We start from the raw sequence: 26,573 nt of genomic DNA, 5'->3' as shown, positions 1-26,573 counted from the left end.
GATATGAGACATAGATATTTTTATAGTCTTAAAAATTTTGTTTTAACATATCAGAATATCTTTAAAACTATTTATTCAATAATATGCACGTCTTCCAAAAAGAGTTTTCCTTTTTCTTTTTTTCAGAATATTATGGGGGTACAAACATTTTGGTTACATGTAATGCCTTTGCCTCACCCAAGCCAGGTCTATAAGCATGCCCTTCCCCCATACTGTATGCTCTGCCTCCATTAGTTGTGAGTTTACCCCCCATCGCCCCCACCTGACCAGCACCCAGTGAATATTACTACCATGTGAATACCTTAGTGTTGATCAGTTAGTACCAATTTGATGGTGAGTACATGTGGCACTTGTTTTTCCATTCTTGTGATACCTCACTTCAAAGGATGGGCTAAAGCTTTATGCAAGATAATATAAGAGGTGTTAGTTCACTATTGTTTTTTGTGGTTGAGTAGTATTTCATGGTATACATATACCACATGTTATTAATCCACTTATGTATTGATGGGCAGTTGGGTTGTTTCCACATCTTTGCAATTGTGAATTGTGCTGCCATAAACATTCAAGTGCAGATGTCTTTATTATAGAACGTCTTTTTTTCCTTTGGGTAGATCCCTAGTAGTGGGATTCCTGGATCAAATAGTCTTTCTATTTTTAGCTCTTTGAGGTATCTCCAAAGTACTATCCACAGGGGTAGTACTAATTTGTAGTCCCACCAGCAGTGTAAGAATGTCCCAGTCTCTCCACATCCACACCAGCATTTGTTGTTTCGGGACTTTTTGATAAGGCCATTCTCACTGGAGTTAGGTGATATCTCATTGTGGTTTTGATTTGCATTTCCCTAATGATTTTCTTGATTTATTTTAGTGATTCAGTTGATTAAAGAGCTATTTTTCTACTATTCACTTCTTTGTTTTAAATTTTTTTTTCTTTTTTTAATATGTCTATAATACCAGTATTCCTTTTTTATTTTGTTTTAAATTTTTTTTTCTTTTTTTAATATACTATTCACTTCTTAAATTCATTATTACCCAGTTCAACACATCTTTAAAAAAATACTTTTTAAAACTCTCATTCTTTTAGCCCACAAAAGAAGTAATACATATTTATTACAAAAAAGATCAGAAAGTTCAAACAAGCAAAAAGAAGACAAAATGCCATCGATATTACTTACCTGGAAAAAAAAGTTTTGCTATATTACCTTTCAGACCCTTTTCCAACACATGTGTGGGTGGACATAGGTTGTTTTTATATAAATGAAACTTTATCTTACAAAATTTTAAAGCTACTTTTTAAAATTAAAAATATCATTAATATTTTTCAGTTCTAGTAGTTATTTTAGTAGAATCTATGAACTTTTTGTGCTAAGTAGATGAGTACTGTAATTGTGACATTTGTACACCTTAAATAGATCTGTGGCCAAAATTCATCACTTGAAGGCTTGTCTTTAGTGGTATTTAATATTTCCAATTTCAAATGCTTCTGGCAAAAATGAACAAGGTCTTGGTAGTCCTATAGGGTCCCATGAGTCCCTTATTTCTTTTCTGTGTTAGAAAGCAGTTTACTAATTTGGCTCTGCCGTGGAAATCCCTGAGAAGTTTGAGCAGTTTTACAGCTCCACACCATCCCTATATCTCATCAGATCACACTACATAAACTTGTTGGGAAAAAGGAGGATGGGGCAAGACCAAAGGGCCAGACTAAAAGATAAAACCACCAAATATCTTTACAGAGATTTCAGTTCAGCACATGCATAGGAGCATCAGGCAATGGAAGTGACATTCCAAACAACATGTCTTTTTTTTCCTTCTACACTTGTATTAATTGAAAGCAGATAAAAGGTGAAAGAGTACAAAGCACAGTAACTCATGTTAAAGCTTACAGGTAAAAGACTGAATTCTTATGTGAAATAAAGGGCTTTTCACTTAATAAACTGGAGTTGTTCCAAGGACATCTTTTCATTTATGGAGCAGGTGCAGATGAAGTTTTGAGAAACTTGTACAGTATTTTTAAAAATAAAACATTTAATTAACAAGCTTGAAAACAGTGGAGCACTTGAAGTGGAAATAAAACAATTGTTTTATATCAAACAGTGCAAATCCCGTTTGTGAAGGCAACTGTATTGAAAAGCTTTAAAATATTAATAAATTGCTTTGGGCTTTAAAAAAGAAGTTTTAATTTTCTTTCAAGGTTTTCCCTTGAGACAAATTCTAAATCAGAAAAGATGTTCAAATGAATGCAAAAAAAGTATATTCTTTTCAAAGGTCCAAAAGCTTATCTAAAAGAAACAAAGATAAAAAGGAGTTAGAATATTTATAAGCACTAAAAAATGAACCAAATGCAAACACATCTCTATATGTGCATTTTTTTTCTTAAAGTTGTTTGGAATTGCTGTTTCTATCACACCTCTTTAATAACTTGTTCTTAGAATTTTAACATAACTGATTTGAAAAAATAATATTAAAGATATATGTTGTTTCACAAGGGATTAAACCATAAGGAGATATATGAAAGGTTATGTAATACTGAGAAAGATACCATTTTAAGATAAGAAAATTTCAGTTAAAGGTTTAAAATTTCTTTAGATTAAATTTTCCATAAAAGAATCCTGCCTGATTCCAACCTTTCTATCAAAGAATCTTATCAGCACATGCTGTTTTTCATATAAGACCCTGCTCTTGGCCACAGTGTTTGCTGGGCTTTCAGATAATTGCTTCTTTAGGGACTTTGGTCAAGAACCCTGAGCTACATTGCAGGGTTAGGTGCCCTGCAAAGCAAGCTAGATAAATCCTTGTGGTAACAGCCAGGTCTTTGGCAAAGTATTCAGAATTGACAGGCCACCAGTAACTCTTTTTTTTGTGTTTTCTGTTTGTAGAAATGCAGCAAATAAAAAACCACTAAAGAGCTTCTAGGAAAGTCAGCCTGTACTGTGGGGACTTAATGAGATTAAAGAAAAATTCGATTCCTTTTTCCCTCCTGACAAGGGCTCATTTCCCAGAAGTAATCCTGAAGCTACCAGAAGAAAATTAAATGCACACAGAATGATGTTTCCCAAGGTTCTCACAGAAAAAGCCAGAACAGTGCTCACCATTCACAGAATCCTGGTTATTCTTTAGTCCACAACCTTTTTAATTGCTATTTTCATCCCCCTCCCCATATTAACAAGTAGGTTAAAAACAAATAATGGTTGAATAAGAGGCAGCGCTCTAATTTTTCTTTTATGAAAACTAAAGCATCTTGATTCTATATGCTTAATTTTCCATGTCTTGAATTATAATACCTGGACTCCAAGTGTATTAATTTTTGTTAAAAAGAAAACAACTATCAAAGAGAAAAAAACAAGGCAATGAATAGAAAATAGAGAAACTAACAACTCATCACAAAGCACATTAAGTCTTCTGTGCTATTAAATTATGTTAGTTAATGCTCATACTTAAAAAGTGCTCCATTTTCTCAAACGCCTGCTGCTGCTATGACTCCTCTGAATGAATTCCTCATTAGGCTGCTGTTTCACTTCTCTTGTGTTTCACAGGGATTTAAATCTTCTGATTTTCTGTATCATTTGGCCTTCAGATCCCTTTATTCTCTTCATTCAACCTGTTTGCTTAATTATTTAACCTTCTTAATTCTCACCCTCTTCCACTATTCTCAATCAACCTTTTGCCCTTTTAGGCATCCTGTCACATTTTAATTCTTCTTGCTGAACTTTCATTGGTGAAATCTTTTATCTATTGAAAAAAGCCACAGAAATCAAGGATAATTTCTACTTACTTAAAAAAAATCACAATATTTATCTTCCTTTTGTTATATTATCATGGGTAATGCAATACAAATATTGCCACGTTATGGTTTCATGTGTTATTGTTAAGTCCTTGCTAGGATGTTATTTACCATGTAGAAGAACCTTGGTAGCAAGCAACTCTTAGGCAGAAATAAGAGAGAGATTTTAGAAGCCAGTCTCCCTATGGACTGCGCCCCACCCCCCCCAATCAGCAGGACTTCATTTACTAATGTTTGAAAATATGATGGAAGTTTGCCCATAACATTTGGCAGAACTTTCATCCTCAGGGTTGATTTGGCTAAATCATTCCAGTCTAAGGGCTACAGTGAAGAGGACAATATTCAAAGATAGAGAAAAGAAACACTTTAGTCAAGCACATATATATGGGGATATCAGAAAATAATTTTGACAGGGATAATAGAAAACTGTAGTACATGTATATAGCCTTAATAAATTACTTAACCTCTGTAAGCCCCAGTTTTCTCACTTGCAAAATGGGAGAAGTAATAATAATATCTGTTTCATAAAGTTATTGTGAAAGTTAAATGAGTTGTTACAAACTAGCAAAATATTTAGATAGGTGGAACATGCTGTTAAATGTTATTAATAGAACAGTTACGAGATCCACCATCATGTCTTTTTTTGTGGTTAAGTTATAATACATATGTATGTCTTCTTAAAAGAAGATGTACAAATGGCCAACAGGTATACAAAAATAAAGAAATTAGTAATCATCAGAGAAATACAAACCAAAGCTACAGTGACATATTACCTCACACTTGTTAGAATGACTATTATGAAAAAGACAAAAGATAACAAGTGTTGGAGATAATGTGAAGAAAAGGGAGCCCTTGCATACTGTTGGTGAGAATTTAAATTAGTACATTCATTATGGAAAACAGTATGGAGGTTTCTCAAAAAATTAAAAATAGAACTACCATATGATCTAGCAATCCCACTACTTGGTACATATTCAAAGGAAATGAAGTCAGTCTATTGAAGAGATCTGCATTCCCATGTTTATTGCAGCAGTATTCACAATAGCTAAGACATGGAATCAACCTGAATACATAAAGAAAATGTGCTAAATATACACAATAGAATACTATTCAGCCTTAAGAAAGAAGGAAATTCTGTCATTTTTGACAACATGTATGAACCTAGAGGATATTATGTTAAGTAAAATAAGCCAGGAACAGGAGGACAAATATCATATGATCTCACTTATATGTAGAATCTAAAAAAGTTGAATTCATAGAAGTAGAGAATAGAATGGTGGTTACCAGGGGCTGGCAGTGGGGTGGAGGGATTGGGGAGATGTTGGCTAAAGGATACAAAATTTTAGTTAGATAGGAGAAATAAGTGCAAGAGATCTATTGTACACCATGGTGATTATAGCTAATAACAATGAATTGTATTCTTTTTTTTGAGAAAGGGTCTCACTCTGTCACTCGGGCTGAAGTACAGTGACCTCATCACAGCTCACTGCAACTTCAAACTCCTGGGCTCAAGCAATCCTTCTGCTTCAGCCTCCTGAGTAGCTGGGACTATAGGTGCCATCATGTCGGCTAATTTTTCTACTATTTTGTAGAGTCTGGGTCTCCGCTCTTGCTCACACTGATCTTGAATGCCTGGCTTCGAGCAATCCTCTCACCTCAGCCTCCCACCGTGCTAGGATTATAGGTGTGAGCCACTGTGCCTGGCCTTGTATTGTATTCTTGAAAATTGCTAAGAGAGTAGAGTAGATTTTAAGTGTTCTCACCACAAAAATTGATAAGTATGTGAGGTAATGCATATATTAATTAGTTCAATTTAGCTATTCTACGATGCATACATATGTCAAAGCAACATGTTTGTACATAATAAATGTATACAAAAAATAGTTATATAAAGACCTGTGGGAAACTCACACTTTAAATGACTCCAGGTCATTGTGCTTTGTTGATTTTTGTCTCTCCTTTGTCATAGATGTCATTTTTGGCTGTTGTCAGTCAGTATTCTCTTGCTGCTTCTGATGTGCCACTGTATGTTGCATATCATTTCTTCACTCTATAGACCAATGCTATCTGATAGCCAAATATGTAATTTAAAATTTTCTAGTAGTCACATTAAACAAAGCAAAGAGTAATAGGTGAAATTATCTTTAATGATATATTTTATGCAACCCAGTATATCCAAAAAATTATCATTTCAACATGTAATCAATATACAAATATTAATGCTACATTTATATTCATTTTTTTATGCCAAGTCTTTGAAATCTGGTGTGTATTTTACTCTTGTAGTACATATCAACTGAAATACTAAATTTTTATTAGGTAGTTGTTCTTTATTTAGATTTCTAAAATCTATAGTTGAAAAAGTAGATTCATATATTGAAGTTGCTCCAAGCATATTTAAAAGTTTCCCAGTAAGGGAAAATTGAGTATAAGTTTTAAATTAAAATTAATCAAAATAAAATAAAAATCCAGTTCCTCAGTGTCACTAGCCACATTTCAAATGCTCAGTAGCTACATGTAGGGTGGCCATCACATTTGTCAACACTGCTAAAGATGCTTACTGAATACCTATGATGTGTAAAAAGGCATTAGGTTAGAGACAAGTTAAAGACATGGTGCCCCTCCCCCCTTTAAGAGTAGGGGAGTAGAGAGAAACACAAAATATAGCGATGGTATAAGAGGAGTTCTTTGTCTCTTTCTATAGAGTGATATGAGTTACCGCTAAAAGGCCCTTTTTTTGTGACTCGTTTTAAGTTAGGATCCATGAGCAAGATGACTGAGGTTGCTGACAGTCTGACTTCTCCATAGGTGAGACATTATTTTGTCACATATACATGGTTGTGCATGATTGTTGTAACTGTAGATTCTTTTCATGATCAAATAAAGCACTTTTCATTAAAACTGGGGCTTTGATCAAATAGCTTCATATTTTCCAATGTGCAATCAGATTTTCTACTGTCAAAATGTATATATTTGTCAATTATTCGAGTTCCCTATCCATATTGTTGTTAACCTCAGATTTCTGTCTCCTTTCATCCCTTCAAATAACTAGCTTTTCCTCTTTATTTTCTGCTATTGAGCCCAATGTCGCACAGAAAAGTTGATTTGTTAATTAGTTTAATCGCCTCTTCTCATAATGGCGAGTAAGATTGGCGGAGGAAGCTTGTTATCAATCGGTACTACTGGTAAGCAGTAATTGCAGATAATGACGCTTTTGTCTTGCCGGCATTCTGAAGATTGTCTTGAACTCCTCGCTGAATTAGCAAATGGACTGTCATGTTGAATTCTCCTCTGGTTTCTTCCCCTAACTCATCCTCTACTCTCTCCCCAATAAAACAAAATTACAGCTTGTTAGGTGGAAGCTCATTTGAAGTCTCAATTTTCTTGAGTATTCAGCTCTCATGGGGAAGTGCCAGGTGCTCAGTCGTGGCCACAGCACTTGCCTTTGGCTTAAGGTTCCTACTCAACTGGCATCCTACAAGTCTTTGATTTTCCTTTTACTTGAAGAGGCAGCGGTTGTCTTGACAGCAGAGCTAAAGCTCTGTCCTTGTACTTTGATGCACATTGTGGTACAATCTAATAATCAAAGTCATTTGTCAAGAAACTGGGTGTTCACACTTTTCTCTGAAGAGATTGGAATAAACAGCAGATTTTATGTGGATGTAAGCCAGAAAGGGCAGTCACTACCACTTTAAAAATGTGCCTGCAATGCAGACCCAGAGTAGGCTGTAACTAAGACCATGCATTTATATTAGTGTTTCTCAACCTGGGACAATTTTAACTTCCAGGGGATGTTTGGCAATGGCTGGTGACTTTTGCAATTTTCATGACTGAAGAGGGAAGGTGCTACTGGCGTTTAGTGGGTAGAGGTTAGGAATTCTGTTAAACATCCTGCTATGTGTAGGACAGTCCTCCACAATTAAGAATCGTCTGGCCCAAATTGTCAATATTGCTGAGGTTGAGAAATTCTACATCGTATCATTATGAAGGGAACACTGTGGCATATTTGATCCCCGCCCCCAATAGTCAATTATTTATATGGTTTGGGGAACAATTGAATTAGTTGGAAAATTGGAATTAATTGCAAATAGTATGGATTTTCCATGCCCCACTATAGGGACTCCTTAACAACAAGAGATAAGGAATAAAAATGTAAATAAAAAACCCCATCCTTATGATTACAGTAGATATTTGTTTATTTTTTACTGTTGCATAAAGTTTAATGGAAGCAATACACTAAATTCTGACATGCTCAGGGTAACCAGCAGTTTTCTTAATAGAACCACATTCTATCACCAGCAGAAAGAAATTACATGGTCCATGAATGTTATAATCACATGTATTTTTTTTCCCTAAAGCCTGCTTGCACATTTTATTTCTTGAAGTTAGATTCCAAATCGGGAAAAATCCTAATGTTGCAGTCTTGATACAAAACCCAGTCTAATTCAGAGCAACTTGTAGAGGTTCAGATATGAATTTGTCTCATCAAAGTAAAGAATTTGTTTGAATAGATGCAATTTCTAGGGGTCTCTCGGACTGAGCTGGATCTAGAATTTTGTGCTAGGCTCACCCTTGGAACTGTCAGTCACTATTCTTTCTAATATATTCTTCAGAGCAATGGCATAAACACCAACTTATTCTTTTTTTGTCAATGTATTTACTATTTTTATTGTGCATACACATATATACAATGTATTTTTAAAATGGGCTTTACAATATATAGTGTTATCACCTGGTTTACAACTAAATATATTGTGTACATTTTCTCTTTTCTTCTACAACAGTTAAAATAATTGCATAGTTTGGAGAAAACATAGTTTATTAATCAATCTTGGGGAAATTTAGATATAATTTTTCCCAAGGAGACTTCATTCTTTTTACAATGCCTTGAGAAAAAAAGAGGAGTCCTTGTCTTATATAGCTTTTTACAAATGATGGAAATTTGCCCTTCAGTTTAGCCTTTTAACTTGCTTCTCTACACTCACCCAATCATCAGTCAAGTAACCCATTTTATCTTTTCCAATCCTCTCTCCTATTTCCTACCCCATCTTTCCGGCACATAGGCAGGCAGACTTCTATTGCTCCAGTGTTACTGTCTTCTCTCTTCCATTTCCTCCCCTTAAAGAGGATTTCTTTCCTTTTAAAGATATGATCTTAATTAATTTTGATCAACTCTACTCAAAATTTATCCTCAGTTCCACATTATTATTAGCCTTTAATAATCTGAAGATAGAATTCAATTGTTTAAAAGAAAATGTTAATCAGAAGACCTTTGTACAGTTATAGGACTTGGGCACAATGTAGATCTGGCTGACTTTTTTTTTTTTTAAGTAGTTTTGGGGAGGAGAGCAGGGCAGTGGTAAGAAGTAGTTGGTACTTTAAGGAAGTGTTAGGGGCCATTATGGAAATGTAGTCATTATTTTATGGCAACTAACAAATGATCACCTTTCAGTTAGGATATAGGAGCAGCAGCTTTTACTGGTCAAAAATCTAAACTTGTATTTCCAGAAAAAGGAAAATATTGATTAATAGTAACTTTGTATAGAAAGGCAGATGCCAGCTAGCATAAAAGTGGCACATACAGATGATGATGATTCTGGAGTCCTGGAAGCTGTGAGGTGCTTATCCAGCACATGGCCGTCACAACCAGGTAGAAATGCCTGAGGAACCAGTGGAGCTAAAGCCGTCCAGAAGATGGGAGAGTGCAGAAGCCCAGTTTATTCTTGGCACTTACAGCTTGACATATGGAAAAGGGATGACATATTCTAGCATATTTATATATCTTAGAGATATATAAATTATATATATAAAAATATATATAATTAAGAGAATAATGGTAACTCTATAAAGAAGACATTACTGAGAACTGTTTCTTGAGAGATGGCGAATTTTCTTTCTCTCACTTGGAATTTTCTGGAAAAGGCAATATAACCATATAGATATTATTATTGCATTGTACTGAAAATTGGCTTAGATGATTTCTGAGGTCTTTTATAACACTGAGTTTCTCTGATTCAATGATTCTGAGTTTACCCTTAAGAACCTACAATTTTGCAGCCTTGTAATCCCCATTCTTCCATGTGCAATCCTCCCTACTTCAATTTATCCATTGTCTTCTCTATAATGCCCCCCCAAAACCACTTCTCTGTCCCTTGCACATGCACTCTTTTAGTCTCTCACTCCTAAAATGTCTTCTGCTTTTCCTTCAAGGCTTAGCTCAAACACTACCTTTCATGAAGTTCTTTCCTATTGTTTTACCCTAAATTGCTTATTTCCTTTTCTTATTTCTCCCACTTTGTCATCTGGGTTATGGAATATAGAGAACATGCCAATGTTTTTATAAAGAAGACATTACTGAGAACCCTCTCTTTAGAGATGGTAAATTTTCTTTCTCTCACTGGGAATTTTCTGGAAAAGGCAATAAACCAGATAGATATTATTATTGCATTGTATTGAAAATTGGCTTAGATGCACAAGCAGAAGCTAAGTGGATTCCCATTGTTAATTTCTGTGGTTTCCATGTTTACTTTTTGTGAAGGAGTTCCTCATCTGTTCATAATTAATAAGAATATTTACTTGATTATATGTTGTCACTTGATTATATGTTGTCTTTCGTACATTCTTGCATTTCCAAGAGACTCTAAGTTTTCTGGAGCCATACATTTACTATCATTCTCCTGTTGTGTTTGGTACAGTGCTGAGGTTATAGTAGGCTGGCAATAAATGATTACTAAATTAAATAAAGAACAGGTGACCTGGTAAACATGATATGCCAGTGATTTCACAGAATAAGGTTTTCTGCTAGAAGAGTATAAGCCAGATTGCTTTTGAGATGGTCCATTTCCTTGTATGAATAATTCTGGGGAAGATTATGTTTTAGTTCTCTTTTCCATTGTCTTTTAAGAGCAGAATAGGAACAATGAGATAAAATAATAGAAATGGCTTAGAAAGAAAAGACGGAAGAACAGGGCTGCCAATCTTCTGAATCATAGCAACTCCCCCCCGCCATTTCTAAAAAATAGATAGCAATCTCAAAATGTCACCCTCTACCTTATTTTTCCTGCCTCTTTCTTTTAATATTCTCAGAGCCAGAACCACTGATATTTCTCACTTTTATGTTGAGTCTTAACCACCTGAGCCATTCTTTTAGAGACAAGGAATGTATGCCAACAACAGTGGCCTCGCCACCTTGTGCAGCTTAGAACTGAGCTACTTTCCTGGATTTTGGATTCTGTGACTATTCTGCTGATTTTCATTACTACTTCCAGGGTCAACTTCAGCTGATCTCACCAAGAACTGTGTGTCATAGGTATAATTTCTGAGTGCAAATGTTTCCTTTTAGGTGAAGTTCTCTCCTACATAGTTTTGATCATGTTTTCTGATGGGTATCATAGTTGCCCTTATAGCATTGTAACTCAGCTCTAAACCTTAGCCTGGTGACAGGGAGCCCTGTTCTTTGCCTTGTCCTGTCGACCCCAGTTGTTCTTCAGGCCTGGAGGCTTCTTTTGTATCCTGACCTAATTATTGGTGTTCTGTGTGCAAGGAGAGTCAACGATGTGTCAGCTGCCTATTTCTCCTTTCACAAGTATTACCTGAGGTCTAGATCTCCTGCTACCCATCAGAATTAGACATGCTGTTTTCACTGGCTTATTCAGTAGCTAAGTCAATTTTCCTGAGTGCCTGGTCCTAGTGCATAAGTTTTGAGTTAGATCTATTTTCTTTCTCCTGACTCTGGTAGGAAAATTATTTACACATGATTACTGATTTGAATTGTGCTTTACAAACTTAATTTGGGTAGTATGGACAACCATTGTCATTTACTAAAAGAAAAGGAAATTGTTTTAGCCTGTATTGTCCAAGGTTCCATGGGATGTTGATGTTATAAAGGACTGAATGTTTGTGTGCCCCCTAAATCTGTGTGTTGAAATCCTAACTTCCAATGTGATGGTGTTAGAAAGCAGAGCCTTTGGGAGGTAGTTTAGGTTAGGAGGGTGAAACCCTCATAAATGGGATTAGTGCCTTTTTCAAAGGGACCCTGGAGTGCTCTCTTGTCTTCTTTCCACCAATGTGAGAATACAATGAGAAGTCTGTGGTCTGGAAGATGACCCTCACCAGACCATGCTGGCACCCCGATCTCTCAAGTTTCAGCCTCCAGAAGTGTGAGAAATCAATTTCTGACCAGGCACAGTGGCTCACATCTGTAATCTCAGCACTTTGGGAGAGTGAGGCAAGAGGATCGCGTGAGCCCAGCAATTCATGGCTGCAGTGAGCTATGATTGTGCCATTGTATTCTAGCTAGGGCTACACAGTAAGAGTCTATCTTTAAAAAAAAAATTCTGCTGTTTATAAGCCACCCAGTCTGTAGCACTTTGTTAGAGCCACCTGAACTAAGATAGATGTTATCTGAAAAAAATGTTTCCATAGTCAAAAACTTTTGGGAAACACTGAGTTAAACGTAAACAGTCAGTATTCTTAACTGAAATATGCCTTTGTAAGATGAAGGCTAGAGTGGCGGCATTTTCCAGTATTTTTGCCCATGGAGGCCATTTCTTTTCAAGAGTGTCTCCTAATAGCTCAAGGAACACCCCTGATCCTTAGAGCACCCATTTCACTTTGGACTGTTTCTTTAAAGAATAACAAATTTTGGGTAATTGTACTATGTAGTCTTCTTAGGTTTTACAGGCAGAGAGAAAGACTAGGCCTGTATAAAAGACAATAGTGATTAAGAATAAATCACAATTAAGCTTGTTATATGAAGATAACCTCTGTGTTAAACAATCTATATATTTGTACTCTAATAAACTACATAAGCTAGAGAAAATAAGAGTCAATTTTATAGCAAAAATGCAAGGAATAAACCTCTAAATCAGCTTAGTGCCTTGAAGAAGACCAGAAATTCTTTCTGTTTTTGATCTTTTTGTTCCTCTGACATAGAAATGTCCCAAACACTAAATGTATCTCTCTTAGAAGGTCCTAAAACTAATTAGGAGTTTCCCAACAGGCACGATGTTTTTAGCACCCTAAATGTCGACTTCTTACTCTTTCAATCTACATTCATCTGGCAATTTTTTTTGGGGGGGGTGTCTGCTCTGTACCAGGCTCTCTTGTTTCTTCTAGAGCTCTGATATGTTTACTATTAGCCTAGAAGATTTTTTTTCTTTCCTCTTGAGAATGAGGCCATATATATTCTTTTCTTTGTGAATCTATTATATAGATGAAAGTTAAAACACTTAACTAATTTACTGACAGTTCAGGACAGTAGTTTCCCATGAATATTGATTACTATGGACAAACATGTGTTAGAAAAGAGTATTAGGAAAATTAAATTCAGTTAAGCCAAATATTTTTCACTTGTTTCTTCCAAATATTGTACTTGCTGGGTGAGACATAAAGTCAACAGTAACAAATAAAAGTAATTCCTTCTCTCTATCTATTGGAGACATTTATGAAGTGGGAAGACCTCCTCTCAGGATTAAAAAAGAAGGAATAAATCGCAAAGGCTGAGGAGTAACACAAAATGCTTCAATTGGTTGTAATTTAAAATACTTGTCTTTTGTGTATTTATTTGACTTTTATGACAAAAAAATAATGCACATAGGAATAATCTGATGACAATCTGAGTACATTAAATATATTTCAAAGTCGAAATGATTTCCTCTATATAGTACATGCTGTGTGTTTATTTGTGGACAGACTTGTTCATAAATATGCAAAAGGCTTTGAGTAAGGTGACTATTAATAACATTAAAGAAAGCAAGAGCATGTTCAACTCTTTTCACATTTATCATAAAGTCAGAGGTTTGAGGAAATTACAAGAGAGCTCAGCATTAACCTTTCCAAGTCTTGTGTTTCTTATCCCTAGCAGGACATGGGTGAATGCAGAGCTCAAACCACGCTCATGAAGAAGCTTCCTGATGCTCAGAAGGTGCTCAAAGTGTTGGCATGCACTTCTTAGGGCTAGGATTCAGTGGGCTGTTTATGTTCCACTCTGGGAAGACATTTACTTTCTCTTAGTTGTAATGTAATGTTCCATACTTTTGTAATCAGCAACTCTAACTCTGTGTCTTCTTATCTTTCCCTTAGTTTATAGACCTTCCCATTGAATTTTGTGTATAGGGACCTTTCTACAAGATGACTTGAATTTTGTTTTCAGCTCTAGTGTCTGCTGGTCATGGGATCTTGGGCAAACCACTTACCTTCTGTGAGCCTCAGTTTCCTCATCTGCAAAATAGAGATAATAATACATTTCCTACTTAATATACAGGATAGTTGTAAGGATTAAGTAGTACAATATATAAAAAAGTGCTTCATGAACATATTTGAAGTATAATCATTACATTAGAACTGGAAAAAATTATATAGAATTTCTTTTCTATCTCTATGTTTTTTTTTTAAAGACAAGGTCTTGCTATATTGCCCAGGATGGAGTGCAGTGGCTATTCACAGGTGCAATCCTAGTGGACTACAGCTTTGAACTTCTGGCCTCAAGCGATCCTCCCTCCTCAGCCTCCTTAGCCCCTGGGACTACAGGCATAAAGCACAGCACCTGGCTTTGACTTCTATCTCTTAAATCTCTCTTTTCTCTGTCTACCCAGACATTACTTTAGTAAAGCCCTCATAATTTCTATCTTGGACTGACAATGATTAAGGATGTAAATGTAATGTACAGCATGAGGAATACAGTTAATAATCTTGTATTGTATACTAACATTTGCTAAGAGAGTAGATTTCAGGTACTCTTACCCCCCCATCCCCCACCAACATACACACACAATAACTGTGGAAGGTGATATGTTGATTTGACCATAGTACTCATTTCACTATATATACATATATCAAAACATCATGTTGTACACCTTGAACATATGCAATAAAAAATTAAGCTGTCAATCGTTTATTTTATTTTCAATCTGGTTTCACTCAATTCTATCCTTAAATTACCATCAGAGGGATCTTTCTAAAATGCCAATCTCATTAACCTTCAGTTGCTTATCAGTTCCCAAAGCATAAAGCTGAGAATTCTCAGCCTGGTAGACTAAGCTCTTTGTGATTGTTTTCAACTTCATTTTTAGTCACTGCCTCTGGTGCCATTCTCTGCTCCAGCAATATGTAACTTCTTATATATATATTTATTTATTTGTATTTCAGGGTATTATGAAGTTGCAAACATTTTGGTTACATTTTATGTTTTTGTCTCACCCAAGCAAGGATTAGAGGCATGCCCTTCAATATGTAACTTCTTACAGCCACATATAACTACCCATACTTGCCTTTGTATGTGCTGTGCTTCTGACCAGGTGCCTTCCACACAGCCTATGCTGTTGGGTTCTGCCTTATCCTCCTAACTGCCTTATCCAACCTAACTGTTGGGTTCTGCCTTATCCTCCAGGTCTCAACACAAGGTATGTCCCTATCTTCCCATCCTCCAGGAAGGGATGGATGATGCCACACTTAAGCTAACACACTATGTGATAACATTCTGTTAATGGGAATAATAATACTATCTACCTCATAGTTGTACATTAATATTTATAAATCTGTCAATAAATACCAGCAATTATCATTAAGAATCAGAGCTATCATTTTTAGAGGAGAGGAATGATACAGGTATACCAGAATCCTAGTAGAAACTCTGTTCTCAGATTCATGTCAATGGCAACAGCAGTCTATAATTTGGTTTTTTATCAGATGTCCATTGCCAAAATAGTGAAATACACACTATGTACCAGTGGAATTTAATGCTGTACTGACATAATAAAATATATTTATTCATATGTTTTTATATTTCGTATAACAATAATAGAATACTTTTCCTTAGGTTTATTTTTTCTCTTTTCTTTTTCTTAAAAATGTCACTATATCACTCTGTCTCAATTTTCCTGGATCTGATGTGAGGCTAGTGACATTCACTACTGGGAAATGTCAGGAGAGAAAACCAGAGAAAAGAGAAAGAGAAGCAGCAGGTTTAGCAAGTAATTACTATTTTTGTGATACTGTATGGCTAAGTGGTGACTCTATTAATGCTTTCCTTGAACTCCTTTTTGGGTCCAACATGAGTTATTGTTGTTTCAAGGAGCTACCAGACTGACCACTTCTCAGTTTTTCTACTTTACAAAATATAAGAAGCGTGTAAGAGAAAGATACTCAGGCATAGATGCTTTCAGTATAATAAAAATAAGGGAAGTCTATTATAATGAAAACAGATGTGAATACTTTTTAGTTTTTAGTTTTAGTGTTTTTAATGAAAAATATAGGGTAATGCACCAAGAAGTCAAGTGGATTATATATTTTGAATTAGTACTAATTGATGTTATTAGTTATTAGAATTCTAATGATTCTTAGAGTTTAAATATTAATCATAGAACTCCTGGCATATAAATTATAAAATATTAAGTTTAATATTAATGCATGGGAGTGTGTCAGAGAAACTACGTTCCAATCTTCTCTCTACTTTATATTGAAAAGAGCACTGAATGTCAGTGTCTGTTTATAAATTTCACTGTCAAATATGTTTGCCCACTATAAGTCTTATTGATTTCTGTATCCTCCTTGGTTCCTAGCACCTTGCTGGGCACAGTATGCTTATTATATCGATGACTGTAAATGGTAACATTTTTTCTGTATGTTTTTTGACAGGATTTCTAACGCCAAGTTTTATTTTTACCTCCTCTTCTTAGCAGGGTAGAAGATATTCTCTCTTCATTGTTTTTCTATTTTATTTATTTCATTACTTTCAGTATGTAGGGTGAAACCAATCTAGCCATTTCTCTGCAATATTATGTATTTCTCTTCAAATATCACTTTTAAGGTTAACTGGAAATCTTTTCTCAAGCCATTCTATTTTGGTTCTTGAACCAAAGATATTACTACATTTTGTAGCATTAAATCATAAATTTGTTTTCAACTGAGTAACGTAAATGAAATATTCTTGGAAAAATATTTAAAGGCTTTAAAATGAACCATTTGTACTTGCATATGACTTCAGGATAACCTTCAAAAAGGATCACCTATACTACATTTACAGTGTGTACACACATAGAGAGTTATGCTGGCAAAAAAAAAGTAGAACGCTTTCCTCATTGAACTTAAACATATGCTGCGAACAGATTGAAATTGTGCTGAAATGCATTTGGTCTATATCAATCTACATTAGTGGACACTAGAGAGCAGGGTGACTTTCTTTGGAGACATTTTGTTTTGGGAAGAGCTTCTCAATGGAAAGTAATACAATGATTTTTAGTTTCTTCCATACCACAAAATTTAACTCAAGATTATATTCCTAACAAAACTAGAATTTTATGGAAAAACTCCCTTAATTTCTTTTAAAACCTCTCAAAAAGTGTAATATTGTTATATTATTCCCTCTTTCCCCCACATAACTGTTTATTAGAATGTGAATATATTCCAAATCAAAACCTAAAAAACAAATCAAGTTACAGAGCATACATAAAATCAAAGTAACAATTTACAAATAGATAATAGTATCTTCATAACCAATACACTAAAATAATAAAATGGCAACAGAAGAAAACCAACATGACTGACTACAGCAATGCCTTCCATGCACCTCACACCACATCATGAGCACTTAAGTGTCTGTAGGCAACTTGTTTTATGGGAAGAATTGAGAACTGGGAGCAGGTTCTTGTTTTAACCAGTCTATTTTCTTAACCTCAGATTTAAAAAAAAAAAACTTAAAAATGAGCATTATACTACTTATACTATTTATAGCAATGTTATATTTTATTTGAAAAGCTGAAAAATTATACTAATATAAAGTAACTAAAAACCTTCATTATAGAAAATTCCAAAAATACAAAAAGTGGGTAAGATAGTATAATGAAGCCCCATGCATCTATCTCCTAGTTTCAACAATGATAAACTTGTGGCCAATCTTATTTCATCTACGTAAGTCATTTTGAGAAAAATATCTCTTTTACGCTATCTATTCATTCTTCAGTTGTTCAATGATCCCAATTTAACAGTGGAATTTTCAAAAATGTCCTTGCTGAGGCAGTGATAAAGAATATTTAGGAAAAAATTCTCCCTTTCCTGTTCTCATTTATTTCTTGGAACAGGATTCTATGCCTTGTCAAGATATAATTCAGCTGAGCGGGTGTGGCTGAAACCATTTCTGTGGCTCCTTTTGGTTGTTCTTTACCATGGCAAATCCAGTAGTTGATATCCAACTGTTTTTCCAAAGGGCAAGACTAGAGTAGGCAAGACTAGGTAGTGGTGAGCTAAGACACAGCTTTAAAAAATTCTTGGCTGCCCTTTCTCCAGCTGCCTGTCTTAATACTGAGAGTGAAGCCTGGAACCCATGCAGCAAGTTTGACCCTCAAAAAGTGTGCTGACCTTCAAGGAGGATGCATGGAAGCATTTTGCATCAATCCCCTTTCTGACTTTTTTGAGGAAAATAATGAACAGTAGAGGGCTTTGCTCTTAAGGAGACACTTCCTTCCTAAGCACGGTCTCTCTGTGTTTTTACCGTCTCTGTCGTGTGTGTACAATGGAGAGAATAGCTCAGGAGACCCTTTGGCCAAGCCTATTATGCTGTTCCATCTGTCTGTGGCAAACCAGAAAAAATCTGTGTTAGGTCTTGCCTTATGGCAAATTCTGATCTGCAGTTGCTGTTTTCCCACACTTACTTAAGCTTCTTTGCACATCTACTGGCATAAAGGCCTGGGGGCTCCTTCTGAGTGTGAGATACTTTCATACATTCAGGCCCTCTGGCCTTGCCTCTGGCAGATGCAAACAAACAAACAAAAGGCTGCTTGGAACTGACTTCCAGTGGTAGAAACTGGTTCCTGGCCAGAACAGGACAAGGCATATTAGAATGGCAGGTGTGTGCTCTCACTCTTCTGGAGATTGCAACATTTTGTAATTTGGGGGGCTAATATATCTATTTTTATGTAATCTTTAGAAATCAGTAAGGAAGAAAAAAATCTCATTGGGGAAAGTGACTGATTTTATATAAAGTCCTATTTGAAAATGTAATGTGATTTGAAAACAGATGAATATTTTCAATAATTTGAAGGAGGTACTTGAAAATGAATATTGGGCTGATGGTATTTATAGAATGTGGAAAAACATAGGTCAATGTCTTATGAACAATGTTTTAAGTTACCCTGAATCTAATTTTGGCTTCCTCTGATGTAGTTTTGTAACTATTTCATTTCATATAGCAATAATCAAGACTAGGCCTGGAGAACCACTTCACGGACAAGTGAAGCTTTAGGAAAAATAGAGTATCCATACAGCTCTGCATTTTCTATAGCTTCTATTTCTTTCAGCTAACCATGTTATGCCCAAGCTTGGGGTGAGCAGAGCTGCGTTCTACTTTGAAGGTTGTTAAAGAATAGAAGATTGAAATCAATGGTTGAATCTGAAACTTGATTTATTTGTTTTTAGAATAAATAAGAAAACTTATCATGCAAGAATGCTTCCCTTCCCCATGGAATAGAGTGATTTAATATATCTCTTTTCACAAAAATCCATCCCATTTTAAATAATATTAGTTTAATTTTACCAAAATTTTGAACGGAAGAAATAAAAAGATGTGACTGACAATCTCTGCACTTTGAAGAAAAATAGAATAATTAGATAAATTCTCTTTCTATCTCCACCTACATTCTTTCAGCTTATGTATCTTCTCTCAAAGTCAGAGCCATTTTCATCAGAAAATGGAATTCCATATCCTAGAAGATGAGATATGCCACCCATGTCTAACTTATTTTTTATAAAATTGTTTTTTTGTAGAGACAGAGTCTCACTATGTTACCCTGGAGTCTTGAACTCTTGGCCTTAGGTGATCCTCTCGCCACCCAAAGGGCAGGGATTGCAGGCATTAGCCACCACATCTGGCCAACCATCTGAAAAAAGACAAAGCAAAGAGCAGCAAGCTTTTCCAACCTGGCCTGTCTTCAATGTGCCCCGTCTATGGATGGTCTCCATTGGGTTTTGCTCCTTCCCCAGTCCATTCAGTTGTGGTGGCTGTGATAGAGTCACTTGATATACAGTGTAAGGCAAATTCTGCGCAATCGGTTACAAATGGCTGCTTTTCTAATAAGGGGCTCTGTGTGTGACAGAACTTGGAAAATCAGAGAGTTGACTATAATTTATCTCTCACAGTTTTGCCTCCAGGTCCTGTCTGCCAACATTCTAGCCTACACTGCAATTTGCTGTGATTTTTCCTGTGCTTCTAGTTTTCCTTGTGTCTCCTTTTCTTTCAAATTAATTTATATGCCCATAATTTTCAAAAGGTTTTCCTGAGGGCACTTTTGATCCATAATTTTGATTTAATTCAGTTTAGAATAAAACTAGATGAACTATTTAAAATTCTGGTGTAGTCTTCCTTTCCTTTGATATTTCAATCTAGTCAGAAGATGAGTGACCATATAATAAGATTTCCTTGGGAATTTTTGACATATCAGTGTGTCTTATACCAATTAATTTCCCATTCTTCCTGCCCAAGGATGCAGGTTGCTCAATTGCAGCTGGTTTGTATTGGCATCTGCCACTTCTATGTGGGGTTTCTGGGAAGTTGAAAGCAGACCATGCCCAGGGTTACCATGTATTGCAAAGGGATGGAAGCTAGCTTATAGATTCAGGGACTAGTATTTACCTTTTTTAGCTACTGACCAACTGGTTCAGGAATATCCAATCATCCTTCAGATGATTTAGCCTAGGCTGCCCAAAGTATGTGCCATGAAAAAAAGGCTTGTAGTCAAATATGCTGGTAAAATGCTGCATAAGATATTATCCCCTTAGAGATATATAATACATATTAACATAATAAAGGCTCTGAAAAACACTGTAATAAAGAGGCCTGCCTATTTATAATTCACTATTTCCAAAATTTATTCAACCTTGGAAACCTACAGGTTACCCTTGTTTATTAACATGGTCTGGTATTTGGTATTTGTATTAAAAAAATACCTTTAAAAAAGTTCTGACTTAGGCTGTTTCTTTTTATGACATTTAAAAATGGCTTGGTCTGGCAGGGTGGCACATGCCTGTAATCCCAGCTACTTGGGAGGCCGAGACGAGAGGATCACTTAAGCCCAGGAGTTCAAGGCTGCAGTGAGCTATGATTGTACCACTTCACTCCAGCCTAGGTGACAGAGCAAGATCCATCAAAAATAAATAAATAAATAAATAAGGCTTTACTTAAAATGGATTTTTCAAAGCAAATTTTGTCTCTATTGTGATAGAGAGGGTACTAATAGTCAGCAAAAAATTCATTGTCATGGAAATTCAAGGGAAATATAAATTGCATGTTATTCTGATTTAGGTGTCTCATGGAAATTTTGATGCTTACTGAATCAAACTCTTTTAAAAGTTTATTCTGCCCTTTTTATGCTGATGTAAGAATGTGACTATGGCAGTGATTAAAGGTAGTGGTGGAAAAGCCAAAAATGAGATACTGCCTACCTCTCTCCTCTCTTGATAAGCCAGACCTTTCAAATGGAAGGTCATCCAGTCAGTGATAAAAAGTGCCATCACCAGCAAAATGTAGTTCAAGATTCACATTCCATAGTGTTTTCTTGTGGTCCATCTAGCCCAGGGGTCTTTCTTGGCTAGTTAGTTATATAACTTGGGTGACCATTTTGTTCCATACTAACCTTGTATTAGCCCCTATTAGTAATAAAATTTTCCGAACTGGTTTTTATCTTCAGTCTGTTTAATTTCTTAATGTACTGGATTGAACCTATACCTTCATTGGATGACAGGGTCAGGACCATTACTGTCCTCCGTCCCTCCTTCCTTGCCCACTGCCCACATGGGGCCTTCAGATGGTTTTTGGCTTTGCTGTTTCACTACAGTTTCACTCTGACTCATGCCTCGCTGCTTCTCCTGATCAGTGTGTTGTCCATGGATGTGAACCTGCCTTACCATCTCTGTTCCTTCCCAAGCAAGGGCTATTGGTTCTGATTAATTCATTGCATACTTATCGAACTCTTTGTCCAACATTGTGTTAAGAACAGAGAATACCAAGAAAATGACATAATCCCTGTACTTTCACAGCTAATAATCTAGGGGGGAGACAGGCAAAGAAATGGATCATTTAAATATAATGTGATACATGATGATAGAGGTAGCACAGGGTCCTATGAAAGGTATAGGGACTAGCCTAGGGCAGTCAGGGAAGACTTCCTGGAGGAAAGGACCTGAACTGAGAATGCACAAGTAGGAAATAATCAAGCGAAGAGGGCATGGTATTGAGGGTGAGTTTCCCAGACAGAGGAAAGATTACGGACATAGGCAGGGAAGCATAAACTACAGGTACTTTGGTATTGCTGAAGTGTGAACTTAGTGACCAAAAAGGGCAGGAAATGCATCCCTGTATCCTGTTTACGCATAGACTCAGTTCAGGCTGGGTGACTTTCTGAAGGATGGCATCCTTTGTCTTTGCTAGGACCCTAAGGCAGCAAGGAGGAAACTGATCCTGTTATGTAAATATCACATAATGTAGGAACCTGAGGAGTATCAGTGAGGTTCTCCATTCTCTTGGGATTCTTCCTGATTTTTTTTCTACTCTCTATACTTGAATAAGGTATTAATATAGTGTTAGTAATTAGTTTTACTAGATACTAAGCCAAGGAATACCTGGAATACACAGTGTCTCATATCCAAAGGTTGGACTTGGATATATTGATGATAGTGCTAAGGTTGAAGTTAACTTGTCATTTACACAGTTTAACCATTTATTCAACAATTTTTTTTTTTTTTTTGTGGGCAGGCACTGTCTTAGGGGCTGGGCATATGTTGATAAACAAAACAGATGTATCCTTATCCCGGTGGAGCTTTGTGCCCAGTAGAGAAGAAAGAAATTGAAAAAGTAATTGTAATTGTGTTATGTACAATAAGGGATTCTAACTAGCATGTGAGTAAGAGTATGCTTAGCAATGTTATTTTCAAATATAAGTGGTGTCTGAGCACTTACACAAAAGAAGGTATCTGTAGTGAGTGTTACCCTTACCATAGACACAAAAGCTAATAACTCATTAGTGCTGGGAATCCTAGTCAAACTGGACATATGAAAGAAGACTACTGCTAAGCCCAAATCCATTTTAGAAATGATCGTTTTATCAAAGCAATTTGCTAATATGAACACCAAACATAAACTTTGTAAAAAGACCAAATTATTTTCACCAAAAGCCCGGGAATATTTTCACGGAGGGCTCCATCTGTCAGTAGGGGAGCAGCAGTGTGGCATCTCAGAGGTTAGATAATTTTGCCAGAACCTCACTGACTGCAGCTTGTGACAAATGACTGACCCCTAAGGCCACCAACCCTGGCTGCCTGGTGCTCTGCTTGGCCCCTGCCGAGCAGCTCCTATTCTCTCACCTCCAACTGGGCTACTCCTCTAGCCCGAGGCAGGTATTTTCATTATGATCCATAATCAAGTCGAATGGACTTTGTAATTGAACGAGCATCCCACACTGGAGACTTTTGACAAGAGGGTGCAGCTCTTCAGGATTTGAAGAAGGTTGTGTGAGCAGAGGAGGTGGGGGGCTGGGCACACTTGCTTGCTTGAATGCTTCTGCTGCAGCCATTTGCTGAAAGGAATCAGAAGCAAGAATCTATTTCCAGAGCCCAGGATTATCAGTTTTCTCTGGCACGAACTATAAACAAAAATTTGTGTCTTTAGTAATGATGAAAACAGAAAATAATTCCTGGTTGGAAGAATCAACTTGCTATGTACAGTATTTATACAGGTAAACTGTACTTACATCAGGACTCTTCCTTAAGGTCTGTCATGGGCACCAACACCCAACTGGAGTGAAGGCGTGCTCTGCCTGAGTTGGGAGTACACGGTATGGACAGGAAAAGGGTGAGCCTACTTGTCCTGGCTTCTTCCCCTAGACTAATTATTGCTCACATTTTTCTCTTGATCAAATAAATACTTACTCTACTCACCAATGAATGATGAGACGTAGGATGTTGTGAACAGTGAATAAGGTTTAATGCATTGCATAGTTTCAGGCAGGGGAGGGGAGTGTGTGTGTATTGTCTGAGGTGGGAGAATCTGTCATCGTTGGGTCAAAGTAATTTTTTTCTCTAGTGAACAGAACCTGTAGCATGAATCATCCCAAATGGAAGAAAAAACTTTACAAATTATATTTGATCTAGGATGCAGGCTGTAACTCAAATTTCACAAGTGTATATCTAGATCATTGAGAATTAACCATGTTGTACTTTTCATTCAGTGTCCTCAATACATGTTTGTTAAATTGCTTGAGTGCCAGCGGAAAATTAATTTCCTGCCTATAATCTAGTTTGAGTACCAAGACCTGGCTAGGAAACAGTTACATGGGAGGTGGCATGAGTAGATATGAGCTAGAATCAGGCCTGATGAGGGAAGCCTGGTTGAGGTGCTTCCACAAAGAGGCAGAGGGTGGTTGGGAAGTAGTGCTTGCTGGGAAACAGCTGCATTGGGAGGAAAGTTCAGACAAGCGTGAACTTGAAGACAGTTGACAGAGGCCTCATCATTAGTCAGATCCTTCAGAAAATAAGGAGCCACCTAGGCCCTTGGTCAAGGAGTGACAGACTAGAGAGCCCAGAGTTTGAGGTGCTCAAACAGCATTGACATGAGAGAGATGCCAGGCAGGTGGTAGACTGAGATCCTAGATGCAGGATCCTCTGACCCAGAGCTGAGATGCTGAGGACTGACCTACAGTGTCGCTATGGAAATGAGACATGTTTCCCATGAAAGATTGGAAAATCATGATGAAGAATTAGATGTGGGGAGGATAGGGAAAATGTGACTAAAAAAAAAAATCTCGAGGCCAGGCATGGTGGCTCTCGCTTGTAATCTCACACTTTGGGAGGCTGAGGCGGGAGGATCTCTTGAGACCAGGAGTTTAAGGTTGAGTGAGCTATGATGACGCCACTGCACTATAGCCCTGTCTCAAAACAAACAGACAAACAAACCACAAATAACCCACCCTAACTCCTCAAATTATAAATCACGGAGCTACAATGATGGTTGTATAAAAATTTCAACAGAGTAACCAGTCCTTGCAATTAGAATCTGTGTTAGGAAATGCTAAGGAGGTTCCTCTAAAATCAAATGAGTGTTTCAGATTACTACAAGAAAATAGGAGAAGCATGACCTGTGACATGTGTCTTTAAAACCAAGTCTTTCTTTACTTTGAATCTGCAATGCTCTCCTTTGACTTAAGAAAGCATACACAGGATAATTATGACTTACATTGGTACTTTTTCTTCATAATATAAAATGTTCCTTGTGTGGTGATAGATATGTTAATTTGATTTTGGTAGTCATTTAACATATATATATAATGATATACATTTGATATACATATATACATATCAACATATACATTGTATATGTATATCAAATAGTCATATTCTATATCTTGAATAGATACCATTTTTATTTGTCAATTATGCATCAATAAAACTAAAAAAATAAAAAATGTTTTCTCAAGAAATATAGAGTTGTAAAAACAAACTTCTGAGATTGTTTAAACAGTGTTAGGAAATGACAAGTGAAAAAGTTCAATATTTAACCAAATAGTATATTTAGTATCCATATGGGTTGTTTTCCTTTGGGAATCCCAGCTTGTGCCTTCCTGCCAGTAGAGCTACTGAAGAGAATGCTTGCTGTTAGAAAACAAACTGTACAGAGTATGGAAAGCATGTGAAGATCCACAAAAACCTATTTAGGATAAATCACCAAAATCTAGGATCAGTCTTGGTCTCCTCTTGTCACAAGAGATGTGAGCTTTTTCTTGTGGTTTGTACGATTTGTTGTCACATTATTAATTTATTATTGAGTAACTAGGAAGTAATTTCATGATGCCTTCCATTCATTTTGTACTACTCTACAAAACAAATCATGTTTTAACTGTCAGTTGTCTGGGGTTGCAGACAGAGCGTACAGCATGGTGACACAAATAGTTACAACATACACAGTTTTTCCGCATTTCAGTCTGGGCGTTCCAGAACGGACAGAAAAGCAGGTGGTGATTTTTCTTATACAAAATTTAATAGCCAGTTCTTGTACCTATTCTTAGCAAAATGTCTGCAATCACAGAACCCTTCTGATTCTCATTGCAATGTAAATTCATATATTGTAATATTTGTTTTGAAAATTTATATACTGGGCTCACCATATGAACTTGTTCTCATTGCCTACTCAGGCCTTTGAGCAATTTGCAGTCTTTTGTTCGCAAATAAAGGCCCTCAGAGCCTCCTATTTTGAGCCCCAAGTTTACCAGCTGCTATCCACTACTGGGCCTCATTAGAGGCCTGCTGCTCTGCTGAGAACCACACCACATGCTACACCCTCTCTTGTCTACATATTAGCCTGTTGCTGCTCCTTAAATTACCTGGTACAAAAGCTTGCTCTATTTCTCCACAGAGAGCTACCACTCCTATCTAGTTTGAAGAGCCTCTATATCATGATCTCTCAAACTAATTAAGGTTCGTGGGTAGGCCACAGGTTGCTGCGGAGGAACCTTCCTGAAGGCTGATATCTACGAGAATTTGTTTTTTCTCAAAAGATTACTGCTGTTGTAGTTTATGTTCAAAAGTCTGTTTTTAAAATAAAAAAAAATTCTTCTTTTAATCTAGATGATGTAATTAATTTTACATTTCAAAACTTATTTCCTGAGGAAAGAAGAACATACTATTAATTAAAAACATTTGAAGTAAAAGATTTAAAGTATTTTTGGGGGATGGAGCTAGTAAATATATGGGAACTGTATTTCCATGAGGCTTTATTGGAAATCATAGGTTGCATCCAGTATTTATGTTAATTG

The 26,573-nt window shown here is 36.3% G+C and overlaps 2 protein-coding genes across 3 annotated transcripts in view; both read right to left on the bottom strand.

Moving 5' to 3' along the window:
- Positions 1-26,573, bottom strand: part of USP45 (ubiquitin specific peptidase 45) — a 224,715-nt gene that overhangs the window by 187,597 nt on the left and 10,545 nt on the right. The gene's annotated exons all lie outside the window — the stretch shown is intronic.
- The window catches only part of CCNC (cyclin C), a 116,897-nt gene that overhangs the window by 79,785 nt on the left and 10,539 nt on the right, over positions 1-26,573 (bottom strand). The window lies entirely within an intron of this gene.

Source organism: Microcebus murinus, chromosome 5 (genome assembly GCF_040939455.1).
Source record: "Microcebus murinus isolate Inina chromosome 5, M.murinus_Inina_mat1.0, whole genome shotgun sequence".
In the NCBI taxonomy this organism is placed as follows: Eukaryota; Metazoa; Chordata; class Mammalia; order Primates; family Cheirogaleidae; genus Microcebus; species Microcebus murinus.
Note: the sequence above shows the minus strand (reverse complement) of the source record. Positions and strands in the feature narration are given on the sequence as shown.